Source organism: Martes martes (genome assembly GCF_963455335.1).
Source record: "Martes martes genome assembly, chromosome: 7".
NCBI classification, from domain to species: domain Eukaryota; kingdom Metazoa; phylum Chordata; class Mammalia; order Carnivora; family Mustelidae; genus Martes; species Martes martes.
In genome coordinates this window covers 144,817,237-144,833,173 of record NC_137894.1, presented here as the reverse complement: position 1 = coordinate 144,833,173, position 15,937 = coordinate 144,817,237, and the positions used below count along the sequence as shown (strand labels likewise).

General features: G+C 42.1%; 1 gene segment (V, D, J or C); it reads left to right on the top strand.

Moving 5' to 3' along the window:
- Positions 1-960: 960 nt before the first annotated feature.
- On the top strand, positions 961-6,872 carry LOC308346751 (immunoglobulin heavy variable 7-4-1-like). The segment is given in 3 exons: positions 961-1,058; positions 1,144-1,456; positions 6,611-6,872.
- The last annotated feature ends 9,065 nt before the right edge of the window (positions 6,873-15,937 follow it).

Genomic DNA, 15,937 nt, shown 5'->3' with positions numbered 1-15,937 from the left:
TTCCCCCACGACCCTGTTTTGTTTCTAAAATTCTGCATATGAGAGAAATTATATGATAATTGTCTCTCCCTTGTCGACTTATTTCACTGTAGTGTAATACCTTCTAGTTCCATCCATGTCTTTGCAAATTTTTTATGGTGAAGTAAATTCCATTGTGTGTATATATATATATATATATATATATATATATATATATGGCACATCTTCTTTACCCATGAAAATGTTGATACAGGGTATCACGGAGCTTGACTGACTTGTTCATGGCTTCCAAGGAAATGGTTAAGTCATTTACCATTAAATGAGACATCTTTCATTAATAAAATCATTTTTAGTTTGATGATCATGACTTTTCATCTTAAATAGGGGGATGACTTCTTGATGTTTACATTTGAACACATTACCTGATTAGAAGAGACTCTGTAGGAATATATATATTTTTATACACATAGTTATGTTAGGTTTACCAGCATATCATTACAATATGTGCACTTGAGTCTATCAGACAAATCAACCAGGTGACCTGACTCAGGTTCAGGTGTTTTTCTACCCAGATCCCACTTCTCCACCTGAGAAGGGAGGTGCACAGGGCATCACAGACACTGGTCCACAGGGACTGACACACCAGGTTTGCCGTCCCTGGTCCCCTGGTCCCAGATCAGCACTCGCTTCTGCTCCTAAAGAAACTGCCTTACCCAGTAGCCTCCACAGCTCTGTACTCGGGCTCATTCTCAGTGAAAAGAGCCCTGGTAACACAGAGTCGGGGATGTGGCAACGGTGTATATCCTCCAACAGATGTTCAAATGTGGGACCTCAGCCTCCCAGGAATGTGTTTCCCCTCTGATGTGTCTTCTCTCTGAATGAGCCATTTTCTGATATTAAATATTCTGCTTTGTGTATATGCAAATGAGCCAAGGTGTGCTAGGTTAAATATACACATGTCTGTGCCCTGAGAACATCACCCAACAGCTGCACACAATATTTTATAGAAACCGTGAGAGCACAGCACCTCACCATGGACTGGAGCTGGAGAATCCTCTTCCTGGTGGTGTTGGCTACAGGTAAGGGATTCCCCCAGTCCTTTGGCAGAGGAGGGGACCAGGGCCAGTCAGCATGACTTCATCCCCTCTTATTCCCTCTCCACAGGTGTCCACTCCCAGGTGCAGCTGGTGCAGTCTGAGGCTGAGGTGGGGAAACCCGGGGAATCCGTGAAGGTCTCCTGCAAGGCATCTGGATACACCTTCACTAGCTATGCAATGAACTGGGTGCGACAGGCACCAGGAAAGAGCCTGCAGTACATGGGATGGATCAACACGAACACTGGGAATCCAACATATGCCCAGGGCTTCTCCAGTCGATTTGTTTTCTCCATGGACACTTCTGTCAGCACAGCCTATCTACAGATCAGCAGCCTGAACTCTGAGGACACGGCCGTGTATTACTGTGCAAGAGACACAATGTGAGAACCCACATCCTGCCTGTGTCAGAAACCCTGAAGAAGGCTCATCTGTGCTGGGCTGAGGAGGTGACAGGGACAACAAAGCTAAAGACACTCTATGCCTGAGGGCCATGCACTTACTTTTTATTTTTTATTGTTATGTTATTTAAGTCACCATACAGCACATCATTAATTTTTGATGTAGTGTTCCAAGATTCATTGTTTGCATATAACACCCAGGGCTCCATGCAAGACATGGCCTCCTTAACATGCATCCCGGGCTAACCCAACCCCCACCATCTTCCCCTCTAAAATGCTCACTTTCTTTCTCAATGTCCATAGTCTCTCATGCTTCATTTCACCCTGATCCCACCCCTTCAATTTTCCCCTTCCTTCTCCATGTCCTGCATGCTCTTCCTTACAAATAAGGGAAACCTATGATAATTGTCTTTCTCTGCTTAACTTATTTCACTCAGTATAACTTCCTCCAGTCCCATCCATGCTGATACAAAAATTGGGTATTCATCCTCGGTGATGGATGAGTAATATTCTGTTGTAGATGTGATCTGCATCTTCCTTATCCATTCCTCTGTTGAAGGCCATTTCAACTGTTTCCACAGTTTGGCCATTGTGGACATTGCTGCTATGAACACTGGGGCTCACGTGGCCCTTCTTTTCACTACATCTTATCTTTGGGGTAAATACCCAGTAGTGCAAATGCTGGGTCATAAGATAGTTCTGATTCCATCTTTTTTAGGAAATTGAGCTTTTTTCCAATGTGGCTGTATCAGCTTGCATTCCCACCAACAGTGTAAGAGGCTTCTCCTCTCTCCACAACTTCTCCAACATTTGCTGTTTCTTGCCTTCTCTTTTTTTAAATTTTATTTTATTTTTTTCAGTGTTCCAAGATTCATTGTTTATGCATTGTCACTTTTGCATTTCTAACTGGTATAAGGTGGAATCTCAATGTGGTTTTGATTTTAAATTCCCTGAAGGCTAATGATGATGAACACTTTCTCATGTGCCTCTTGGTTATTCGTATGTCTCCTTTGGAGAAGTGTCTGTTCATGCCTTCTGCCCATTTTTTGATGTGATTATCTGCTTTTTGAGTGTTGAGTTTGAGGAGTTCTTATTACATCTTGGATATTAGCCCTGTGTCTGAAGTGTCATTTGCAAGTATCTTCTCCCATTTGTGCATTGTCTTTGTTTTGTTGACTGTTTCCTTTGCTGTGCAGAAGCTTTTGATCTTGATGAAGTCCCAAAAGTTGGATTTCTGCTCCATGGTTAGCCCCTAGTATAGTTATGGACATCAAGCTTTTCCTAAAATGCCTTAAACTTATGACATAAACATATTACACATGTCCTTATAGCATCTTCATAGAAACTTCCTAATTTTAATTATGTTTTATTTATATTCCCATGATTGACAATGAGCTTTCAAGAACACCTATGTAAAGTAGAAACTGAACAGGGCAGAGAAACTCGCATATGATGCAAAATTATTCCTCTGCATCTTCTTCACGTTCATGGTTGTTGTGGAAAGCATATAAATAATACATTTTCTGAGCTCCGCAGCTACAGATCTAGGGGGAAGCAACTTTATTGTAATATCAGACACTGGAAACAATTCGACCCTCAAACAAATTCTTGAAAAAATTAAATCCTGCTAAGTCCATTCTTTGGACAGGTGCTATTCATTAAAACCAGTGATTCTTTTTTAAGGTTTATATTATATTAACTGTTTCAAACACATTGTATTTTGGTAGTTTTTACTTAAAAAAGAAAGAAACATCTTTAAGAACTGAAATCTCCCCTCCAACAGGAATCTCTGCACTCCCCCAGTACTTTTCCTGTCTCACCCTAATCAGTCACATCTTACCTTGTGTTCCAATAAGGTGTCCAGGTCTCCTCTCCATTGAACACTGGAGCAGCTCCAGTGGAGACCTGTTTATCAAGCAAAACTCCACTTTGCAGGAACACACTTTGGAGAACCTCTGGATAGAACAAAACATAAGTCAAGATTGCAACAACAGAAGGTCCTTCCCAGAAATTGTGGAAATTCTAACAATCTACATATGTGCATGAGCTAGGAGCTTTGCAAATTGGATAAGCTAGAGTGACAGACGTATTTCTCAGGAAAAGTCAGTAAATTCCTATCAGAGGATGTGTTCATTGCTCCGGAAAATTTCAGAATGACCTCTGAGTGTGCCAGGACAAGCTCCCTCTAGGAAGCGGCCTAAAAGGAGAAGACTCTGACATTCTCTGGTAGATAAAAGTGCAGATTTTGAGCTTCAGAACGAAGGGGAGGCTGAACCATAAATGAAGGTAATCGACGTGGTGCTGAGAGAGAGAACTGAATTCCAGGCAGAACATGAAGAGGAGACATAGATGGTCACTCAGAAGCAGAGGGACTCTGGGAAGCAGGAGGCAGTGGATACCCGTGTCTCAGTTCTAAGCTATTTGCACTGAAGTAATGTAAACCCTCTGGACTGTCACACATGACCACCTCATCATGGTTGTGTCTGGAAGGGGTAGTTTGGAATGGAGAGAATGGGGTAGAAGTATCCTCCCCATCCGTACTTCTCAAGGACACTATTTCCAGAACCCTCAACATAAGGGCTGGACTTATTCTCCTACCTGAATGAAGCAAAATAAAAAGCGGGCAAATTATATTGCAAAAATTAAGCCAGATGGAAATACATGAATGATAGTGATGCATCAGAGAACTGTTAATACAAGGTACAGCGTGGGGACGAGAATGCTAGAGAGGTTAGACAGACAGAAAGGACCAAAACATGGACAGAAGGAGAAACAGCAAAGCCAGCAATAATGAGACACAGTGAAAACCCTCCAGGAATCCAGAAGAGATACGAGGACTGGGGTGGAACTGCCCTTCTCACAGGATGAAGGATGGAGACCTCGAACTCTGGGGCCGATAGCTGGGTCCTCTCCTTAACTGCCTCTTTCTCTCACTCCATGGCCAATTAGTCAGCAAGTCTTGCCGGTGACAAGTTCAAGACATACTCAGAATCCAACCATTTCTCACTCCTTCACTGCTGCCACCCTGGACTGAGCTCCTATCAGTTTTCACTTGGACACCAGCAAGAATCTCCTCACCTTCCAGATTCCAAGCTCCCATGTCCCTATCCCACTCCTAACTACTCTCTACACCAGAGTTGGTCAGAGAATCCTTTACCATGTGGAGAAAGAGAGGATTGTTACTGACTTATGGTCTGTCTTCCCTCCTCAAAGGTAAGCCCCATAAAGGCAAGTTCTTCTATTTCTGTTCATTGCTGTATTCACAGAGACCAGGCAGGCCCTTTGTGCAGTTAGAACCAAATAAATATTAGTTAATGAATTACACAAACAGTTATAAAACTGTACACTAGACTTCTGGGTAAAGAATAAAGGATCTGCATTTTGTATTCATTTGTGGGTCTTCAGAATGGTCGGTCTCTGGAAATCATGTCTTTTTTTGTCATCATCACTGAGACTACAGTGGCCTCTTCATAACGTTCACTGCATGAACTAGTGGAAAGAATGTCCGATAGGTTGACTACCTTATATGGTGCCTAGAACTGGCCTGGGCAGAATATGGATGCTATTCTGTCCCCATGCACAAGAGCAGGTACATGTAAAGAGTAGAGTTCTTAAGTAATGGCCAATCTGCAGGAAAACCACTATTCAACATGGGCTGAATGAATTCCGCACCAGCGACACACAGTGCAGAGGTGTTGAAGATAACTCTTGTTTTCTAGGACTAAGAAAATTGTAGGCATCTGTGCTTCTACCTGCTTGTGAACAAGTACCATGGTGGTGTACGTGTTCTGAGGGAGACGCACACAGGGAACGTTGGGATCCACGAAGAAGTAAGTGATCATCTTACCTGAGGAGGCCACGTGGTCAAGGAAGGACTTATGAGAAAGTTTTTACCTGAGCTGAACCAAGGCTTAGGAGGATGTCTAGCGGATGAGAAAAAGCACATTGAGGGAAGAAGACACAGGCTGTGTGAAGGCCCAGCACACATGGTTGCCTTCCCGAGTGGATTCTGGGAGGAAGTTAAAAAATGCGGAAAGACAGGAAACGTTTATAGCACACTTTCCTCTAAGAACAGAACCTGTGCTTTCCAATTTCTCATGGACAGTCCTCCTCTCAAACTACCCATTTTCCCCTAGAAAGGAGACCAATAAAGGGGCTTAACAGAGTTAAAAACATTGCGATACAAAATCAGAGAAGGGAATCGACTTTCTGGCTTCCAGTCCAGTTTAAGGGAGGACTGATGCATGTGTGTAGAGCACGGTGTTCCCTATGATTGTCAGCACTTACAAGGAAGAATGTGGCTTCACACCAGCTCTGCCTCATGTCTGCAGCAAGACATGGCTGCCAGGAGGCTCCATGTGGGGCAACACAGTCTTCTTCCTGGTAGAGAAGTTCCTGAGGCATTCCTATTGGAGTTCCACTCCTTTGTTCTAAATGCACTTTGGAAAAAAAAAAAAACAACAGACAGAATCTGAAACAGAGATCATGTTTTCAGGAAAGCATAATGGTTCTTATTTTCTGATTAAAATAGAAAACCAGGAGGGTGGCAGAGTAGCAATAAATTTGCACAGTTTTGACAGAGACTACATGCTAGTCTCAGTCAATACCCACAGTCAAGGTCCACAATGACTCAAAGGAAGTAAGTTCTTGGAATCAGCAGGAGACACAATGTGTCAAGCCTCCTAATGAGCCTCAGGAATGCAGGGAAACTATTCTCAACAAAAGGAGATTCCACACGTGTCCGATACATTCTGTGGGGGTGTGGGCAGTTGTGGCTGCAGAAATGGGTCCTCTCTGTGCACTGGTGACAAGGAAAGAAGGCTCCTGGTTTGAGGCAATGAGCAGCTTCCATTGCCAGGTGGTGCCTGCAGCTCACAGCTGAGGTTAGCCGTGGAACTGAGTGGAGAATGTGGGAGTTATGGGCATAGTCAGAGGCTGGCCACTTGACCTGACATCCACAGGTTGGTGCCTGAGTGTCGGATTTGTTTGTGCCCAGGTTTCTTCTGCAGCAGGACAGCTCCTCCCATGCTGTGCTTCCTCCTGGTGCCTCGCATCTCTCATGGACAGGTCTTTCTGAGCTTCTAACTCAACGTTCTCTGGTCCACCTCTTGCTGCCTTTGGTTTTCTTCTCCACAGTCAGCAGACTCGGTTCCTGAACAACAAGGGAGTTCTTCTCTTTCTGGAACAAAGAACTCCTGGGTCAAGAGGGTGTGTGGATGAGGCTTGCAGCAAGTGGCTTCTTTCTGCTCTTTCAGATATTCCTCCAGCTGCTGCTTCCAACTGCTGCCTTCAGAGCTGCCCGTCATTAAAACCAGTGACTCCTGATACAGACAGCAGCACGGCTGTATCCACAAGGACTGATTCTGGGGCAAAGAAGTCCTACAGAGAAAGTACATAGAGTACAATGACCCATCTGTGAATTCTACAGAATTAAAGCTAGTATAAGGGGACATTAGATATGGAAGATGTGGTCCATATACACTACGGAGTATTATGCCTCCATCAAAAAGGACGAATACCCAACTTTTGTAGCAACATGGACGGGACTGGTAGAGATTATGCTGAGTGAAATAAGTCAAGCAGAGAGAGTCAAGTATCATATGGTTTCACTTATTTCTGGAGCATAACAAATAACATGGAGGGCAAGGGGATATGGAGAGGAGAAGGGAGTTGAGGGAAATTGGAAGGGGAGGTGAACCATGAGAGACTATGGACTTTGAAAAACAACCTGAGGGTTTTGAAGGGCGGGGGATGGGAGTTTGGGGGAACTGATATCAGCCTCAGAAAATTCTTTCAACATATGTCTCCAAAGGCAATGGAAACAAAAGCGAAAATGAACTTTTGGGACTTCATCAAGATCAAAAGCTTCTGCACAGCGAAGGAAACAGTCAACAAAACAAAGAGGCAAATCACAGAGTGGGAGAAGATATTTGCAAATGACAGTACAGACAAAAGATAAAAAGCTTTTGCACAATGCAATATACAGTCAACAAAATTAAGAGAGAGTCCACAGAATGTGAGAAGATACAGAAAAAGGGCTAGTATCCAAGACCTATGAAGAACTTATCAAACTCAACACCCAAAAAATCAATTAATCCAGTCAAGAAATGGGCAGAAGACAAGAACAGACACTTTTCCAAAAAAGACTTAGAAATGGCTGACAAGCACAAGGGAAAATGTCCAACAACACTAGCCATCAGGGACAACACCATAATGAGATATCACCTTACAACTGTTAGAATGGTCAAAATCAACAGAAGAGGAAACAGTGTTGGCAAGGATGTGGAGAAAGGGGAACCCTCTCACACTGTTGGTAGGAATGCAAACTGGTATAGCCACTCTGGAATACAGTATGGAGTTTCCTCGAGTAGTTAAAAATAGAGCTACCTTTTGACCCAGTTGCCCTACTGGGTATTTATCCCTAAGATACATCTGTAGGGAAAACAAGGGGCACCTGCACTCCAATGTTCATAGCAGCAACATCCATAACAGCCAACTGTGGAAGGAGCTGTGATACCCTTCGACAGATGAAAGGATAAAGATGTGGTCCATATACACAATGAAATATTATTCAGCCAACAGAAAGGATGAATACTTACTAATTACATTGATGTGGATAGAACTGGACAGTACCATGCAAAGTGAAGTAAGTCAGTCAGAGAAAGACAATCATCACATGGTTTTAGTCATATGTTGAATAGAAGAGACAGGGCAGAGGATCATAAAGGATAGGAGGGAAAATTGAAAGGGAAGAAATCAGAGAAAGAGAGACAATCCATAGGAAACATTTAGCTCTGGGAAACAAAGTGAAGGTTACAGAAGGGAGTGGGTGGAGGTATGGGGAAGGTGGGTGATGATTAAGGAGGGCATGTGTTGTAATGAGCACTGGGTGTTTTATGCAACTAATGAGTCATTGAACACTGCATCAAAAACTGATGATGTACCATAATTGACTGATTGAACAATAGAATTGAACTGAATTCAATTCAATAGAATTGAATAATAGAAAGTCCTTGTTCCCTTGATCTGTTTAGAGCTTTGGTTAGATGATCTGCCCATTGCTGTGAGTGGGGTGTTATATGTCCCTACTATTATTGTACTATTATCAATGTGTTTCTGCATTTTGATATTAATTATTTATACACTTGACTGCTCCCAGGTTAGGGGCATAAATATCTACAATTCCTAGAACCTCTTATTGACTAAACACATTTATTATGATATAGTGCCCTTCTTCATCTCTTATTACTATCATTGGATTAAACACTATTTGTCTGATATAAAGATGGTTACCCTAGCTTTCTTTTGATGTCCACTGGCATAATCAATAGTTCTCCATCCCCTTACTTTCAAACTGAAGACGTCTTCGGTTCTAAAATTAGTCTCCTGTAAGCAAGAAATGATGGGGCTTGTCCCTTAAGATCTGGAACCTGACAGGGATGTCCACTCTCACCACTGTTCTTCAAGGCAGTACTGGAAGACTAGCTTCAGCAATAAGAAAACAAAAAGAAATAAAAGACATACAAAATGGGAAAGTAGAAGTCAAACTTTCATGCTTCACAGATGACATGAAACTCAATATAGCAATCCCAAAATTTCTGGCAAAAAATTTGCTAGAACTGATGCAGCAATTCAGCAAAGTGACAGAATATACAATCAATGAATAGAAGTCAACTACATTTCCATACACTAACAATGAGGCAGAAGAAGGGTGATCAAGCAATTGATCCCCATGACAATTGCACCAAAAAAAAAAAAAAAAAGATACCTAGGAATAAACCTAAATAGAGAGGTAAATGATCTGCACTCTAGAAACTACAGAACACATATGAAATAAATTGAGAAAGACATAAAGAAATGTATAAAACATTCCATGTTTTCCATTCTCAATGAAGCAGGAAAAAATATCCAATGGAAAAAAGTCCTTGCAGTAGACGGTTTGGGAAACTTGACAGCAACATGCAGAAGAATGAAACTGGACCATTCTCTTACTCCATACACAAAGAAGAACTCAAAATGGACGAAAAGCCAAAATGTGAATCAAGAATTCATCAAAATCCTACAGAAGAATGCAGGCAGCAACCTCTTTGATCTCAGTCACATTTCCAAAGGCAAGACAAACAAAGGAACAATGAATGATTGGGACTTCATCAGGATAAAGAGCTGCCCAGCAACGGAAACAGTTGACAAAGCTAAAAGGCAACCTCAGAGGGAGAGAAGATATTTGTAAATGCCTTATAGATAAAGGGTTAGTATCCAAGATCTATAAAGAACTTAACAAACTCAACACCTTAAAACACCCAAATAATCCAGGCAGGGAATGGGTAGAATACACAAATAGATATTTCTCCGTAGAAGACAGACAAATGGCTAACAGATGCAAGAAAAACTATTCAAAATCACTTGGCATCAGGAAAAAAAGAAATCAAAACTGCAATGAGATACCACCTCACCCTAGTCAGAAGGGCTAAAATTATTGAGTCAGGAAATATTAGTTGGCAAGGATGTGAAGAAAGGGTAAACCCCTTGCACTGTTGCTGGGAATGGGAGCTGGTACAGCTACTGTGGAAAACAGTATGGAGTTTCCTCAAGAGTTAAAAATAGACCTACCCTACAATCCAACAATTCCACTACTAGGTATTTACCCCATAGTACAGGTGTAGTGAAAAGAAGGGACGCATGCACCCCAATGTTCACAGCAGCAATGTCTTCAATAGCCAAACTGTGTCAGGAGCTCAGATGTCCTTCAACAGAGGAATGGATAAAGAAGGTGTGGTTCATATATACAACGGAATATTGCTCAGCCTCCAGAAAGGACGAATACCTAACATTTGCATCAACATGGATGGAACTGGAGGGTATGATTCTAAGTGAAATGAGTCAGGCAGAGAAACATAATTAGCACATGGTTTCCCTCATATGTGGAATATAAGGAATAGTGCAAAGGACCACAGGGGAAGGGAGGGAAAACTGAATGGGAAGAAATCAGAGAGCGAGACAATCCATGAGAGACTCTGGACACGGAGTAACATGTTGAGGGTTCAGAAGGGAGGGAGATGGGGAGATGGGGTAAAGGGGTGATGGATATTAAGGAGGGCACATGATCTAATGGGCACTGGGGGTTAATGCAACTAGTTAATCGTTGAACAGTACATCAAAAACAAACGATGTGAAAAAAAAACTAATGATGTACTACACATTAGATAATTGAACTTAATTAAAAAAGGAATAAAACCTAAAATCTACAAAGAACTTACCAAACTTAACACCCAAAAATCAATTAATCCAGTCAAGAAATGGGGAGAACACAAGAACAAATATTTCTCCAAAGAAGACATACAAATGGCCAACAGACACATGAAAAAATGCTCCACATCATTCAGCATCAGGGAAATACAAATCAAAACCACAAAATGATACGACAACACAGGTGAGAATGGCTACAATGACAAGACAGGAAACAACAAATATTGGCAAGGATGCGGCGAAAGGGGAACCCTCGTGCATTGTTGGTGGGAATTCGACCTGGTACAGCTACTCTGGAAACAATATGTCGGCGCACATCCCAGAGGTCAGGACACCCTGGGAAGTAAGACCATGGGATGACAGGTAGTGTCTCTGGAGGAGAGGAGGAATCTGGTTACTTGGGGCCCTAAGTGCCCTCTGACCACGAGTCCCAGCCCCAGATGCAGGTGCAGAGAGAGCCTGGGAAGTGACAGGTTCCTGTAGGGCTCTGCAGTGTCCATTGCTGGGAACAAACCCATGCTTAGGGCTCCTCTGTATTCCTGCCCCTGAGTCACAGTTTCCCTTATAACCTCACACTCTGGGGAAATGGTTCAGGTACCCCTGAGCCTTCATCGATTCAGTCATTACAAGATGCTAAATAACACAAATGATCTTATTTACGTCCTCTCCATTTAAAGATGTGATCCTGCTTATGTAATGATTTAGGTTTCAAAGACATATTCCAAGGGCTGTTATAGGGGAATATCTCCTCCAGAGCTTACACAAAATTATACAACAACCAATATCTACAAGGAGGCATCACCACCCTAAGTGGAAACTGTGCTTATACATTAAAAAAACTAACACATACCCTTACTTGGGTGTGAACCCAAAGTTGACACCAAAATATTCTTTCATCATGAAAATATGGTTTTAGAAACAATGACAATTATGGACATTCCATTTTATGTGTTCATAACGATATGATTCCTCTCTAGTGTCTTTTAAAATAATATAAACTTATCTCAGTATCCATCTGTCATCTATCTGTTCTATAGTCATCTGATCTCTTATTTGGAGTCTATTCATCTATCTCAGCATTTATCCTCTTGCTGCAGGTCTTTCAGGAATATGAACATAAGCCCCACAATCTCTTATTAGACCTCTAATGATTAGATCCTAATAATCTCCGGGTCATTTACACCATTTCTTTCAGGGTAGTATTTGAGTGTCATTAACTCCATGCCTGAATTAAATGATCATCTCTGTGCTGCATAAGAGAAGAGTTACCCACATTTCTTTAAAGCAAGATCCTCCTCCAAGAGATAACAGTCCCCTGTGTGAGGTGGATTTCTCAGGACAAGGGAGGCACCCTCCAAGCATAGGAACAGAGTAGGTGCCTTGTGTTGGTGTCCATGCACTTGAGGAAAAAGATATCACTTACATGTTTTGCAGACATCTTGGCAGACAAAGCCCATCAACAGAGACCATTAGGATCAAAGGTCCCCAGATGCACCCATGCTGTGCAGGTAGTTATTCATTTGGGAAGCTGTAGCTACAAAGTGTGGATCCCATTAAATATCTTTTTGAAAAATAGTTTAGATTAAAATGAATTTGAATCACTCATTTATTCAACATTTATTCTTATGCTCAGAAACTGAGGCCATCTATTGACCTGCTTCCAACACAGCTCATAGACCAAGGGCTCACCCATCCCAGACCAACATACCTTGTGAGATCAACAAGGAGATACCCACAGGTGGTCCTGGAAGGTCCAGAGGAGCCTGACTCTGTCCCTGTCAACTTCCAAGGACAGGCTCCCTGCCACACATGCAAACTTCTCCTCAACCTCTAGGGTAAAATCCACTCTCAGGTGTGGGATCTCACAGCTCTCTCTTCAGACAGGGTGAGCTCTCTGGGGAAGGCAGAGCTGTGATCTACTGGAATATGAGTTTCTGGGCCCTTCTCTGTGTCTAGTGACAACTCCCCAAGGAGATGGTCCAGATGTCAGACATGGCACCATTGGGATGGTTGTGAGCGTCGTGAGTGACTCGGCCTTGTGCCCAGGTGTCCTGTCCCAGGTGCTGCTTCAGGAGTCAGGCTCATGACTGGTGAGGGGCTCACTGACCCTGCACGTCACCAATGTCGTCTCTGGATTCTCCGTGTCATGCAGTAATTTCTGGTGGAACTGAATGCACCAACCCCAAGTGACTGGGGGCAGTGAACTGGTTTATAAATCATAGGTGAAGCACACACGACAGCCCATCCAACAAGAGCCACGTGTCCATCTCCAGAGTCACATCCAAGAACGAGTGCTTGCAGCGACTGATCTCAGTGCCACCAAGGTCCTGGCCCTGTAGTACTATGTAGAGACATAGTGAGGGCATGTCATTGTGAGCCCAGACCCAAACCTCCCTGCAGGGACACAGGAGAGGCTGGGCTGCAGGAACAGTCAGGACACCAGGGGGCGCTCAGACCCACCCAATACAGGGTAGGTCTAGCTGCAGGTGAAGAAGGTGAATTGCTTTCCTTCTCAGCTAGAAAAGTATGTACTGGGCTTGGGGGGTCTGGATTTGTACAGGTTCTGATATTTTATTAGTATTGTATGTTATAATCATTGAGTTTCAAGGGTGCAACTATTTCCTCTTATCCTTCCAGATTTTCTGAATATTTTTTGCTATTTCTAATTACAAAGCAATTGGATTTTAATATATATCTATGAACAAATGCATAGTTTAAAAAATCTCTAGGGTAATCTATTTATTAAACATTTTAATGAATATTATTATTAAATATTTTAATGCCATTTAATACTATTGAACACTCTTATGAAATATTTCAATAAAATACTTCCATAAATAGTTCCTAAATAATAAAATTGAATGATAGACAAAGTGTCAGTCTTTGGGATTATCCATAAATGACTTCAATATATCCATATACTATGCATGAATTAATTTTTAATTTTTCACTTCAAATGTACTCATTTATTAGACTGTTCTCGACAAAATCAGTATTTCTCTGTGTTTTGGAAAGGTGACATCATCTTGAGACTCTAATCTGCACTCTTGCTTCTTCAAGGCTTTAAGAATCGCCCCCAGGATGAACAGAACCTATCTTCCCCCATTGGTGTCCAAGGACCAGGGGTCTCTCCCTTCTTAGATCTCATGATCTTTTCATCATCTCTTCAATCCTCATTATCCTCTCCCAGCTCTTGTCCCAAACACACAGCATGACACTTCATTCATAGAACTTTGATTGTTAGGCCTTCATATGTCTGACACATTTCAGCACTTACAAGCCACAAGAACATACTAGAAGCTCCATGTATTAGACATAGTTCTTCTGAGGAAAGGAACCCATAGCTCATTGGCATACATCACTGAAGAGTCTGAGAAGTCCCATGATCTATATCACAAGGTGGAGAACCAGGATGGTCAGTGATGTAAGTCTCATCAGATTCTCAGTGGGGTCTAGTCAGAGATCCTGGGAACCTGAAGGTGTAACTGAATCCAAGGGCAGGTGGTGACCAGTGTTCCTGCTCAAACATGCACACAGGAAGTAAACATGAGGGAATTCCTCCTCTCTAAGCTTTTTATTCTACTCAGAACCTCAATGGATTGGATGATGCCCACATACACAGAGACCATGGATGCAAATGCCAATCCATTCCAGAAACAACATCATAGACACCAAGAGAAACAATGTCCAATCCTCTTAACCACGTCCCTGTCACACTGACATATTGAGTTAACCATCAACCATCAACGTCCCATAAACTGGGCCTCCATACTCATTGCCATAATCACACTCATTCTGCAAACAAAGAAAATAACACAGTCACAATTTCACCATATATGATACAAGTATCCTGCATACAACCAAAACCATGTAAAACCTTCCCCAGAAGAGGAGGTGAAACCCTTCAGTGGTGTTTTCTCTTCTCATTGATATCATTCAACTGAAATAGTATGATGCACAATTAAGAATTCTTAAATGCAATGATATAAAGTCAATACATCTTATGTTACATGGCAAAGAAAAAGACATGAAACAAAACAAAGACATACACATATTAAAAAAAAAGGAGGACCATTAGCATGATAGCTAAAGTCCTCATTTCTGTAACTGGAAAAGACTGAAAACTGGGATATAGAGCTGCTTTCATCCTCTACCAATGATGTATTCTCCCTGTTGTCAGCCAAATCTTCAAGATGTGCCAGGCCATTGCCTGACAGGATGACCAACATCTTCATTCCAGAAGGATCTCGACTTTGCCTCAAATTTGCAAGATGTTGCCACTGAATTAATGCTGTAATCCTGCCTTCATGAGGGAAATTATGTCATATAAAAGAGGTGCTCCAGGGAGGTGGAGAACATGATAAGACAAGTGAGTTCCCTCTGAGGAACTAACTGAAGGTTTTGGAGGGGACTGGGGTAGGAGGTTGGTTGAGCCTGGTGGTGGATATTGTGGAGGGCACATATTGCATGGAGCACTGGGCGTGATGCATAAATAATGAGTTCTGGAACACTGAAAAGAAATTTAAAAAATAAATAATTTTTTAAAAAAAATAAATAATTTTTATAAGACTAGTGCGTTCCACCTTTAACTGATATCTGAATATCATGCAGAAACAAATGTGAACCAGGTTCAACTTTTTCTTCCCCTCTGAAGTAATTGTAGGACTCTCCCCATGAGACCATATATGTAGGTTAGGAGAGAGAAAGCAGTACAGCAGGACGGGAGATCATGGGCATGTAGAAAATAATTCCTGTGACTTCCTTACATCTTCAGGATCTCTTCAGACACCATAATTTCTTCCATCAGCTGATGGAGTATCACTGTACATGCTCCATTTTATGGCTTGGACATTCAAATAACACCCACTCCAAGATGGACAGCTCAATTTCCATGGCAACCTAGTGACTCGGGCTTGAGCCTATAGTTCCTAAGATCCAGGAACAGGCTTCCAGCTATTTCTCAAAAGAAGAATCATGATCTGCAAAGAATGGCAGGGCTTTCCTCCAAAATTTTAAAGTCCAAGACTGTGATTTACCTATAGGCATCTGCCACAGCTCTTAACAAATTGTGCGGCACCAACTGGACATGGGAATGGGCATGGGGTGAACTTGACCATCCCTGCATCCTCTATATTCATGATGATAGCACTAACGTTAGCAGTTCTTCAAGGAACATGTATCAGCATAATGTCCTATTCTTCTAGAAAGGGTAATTAT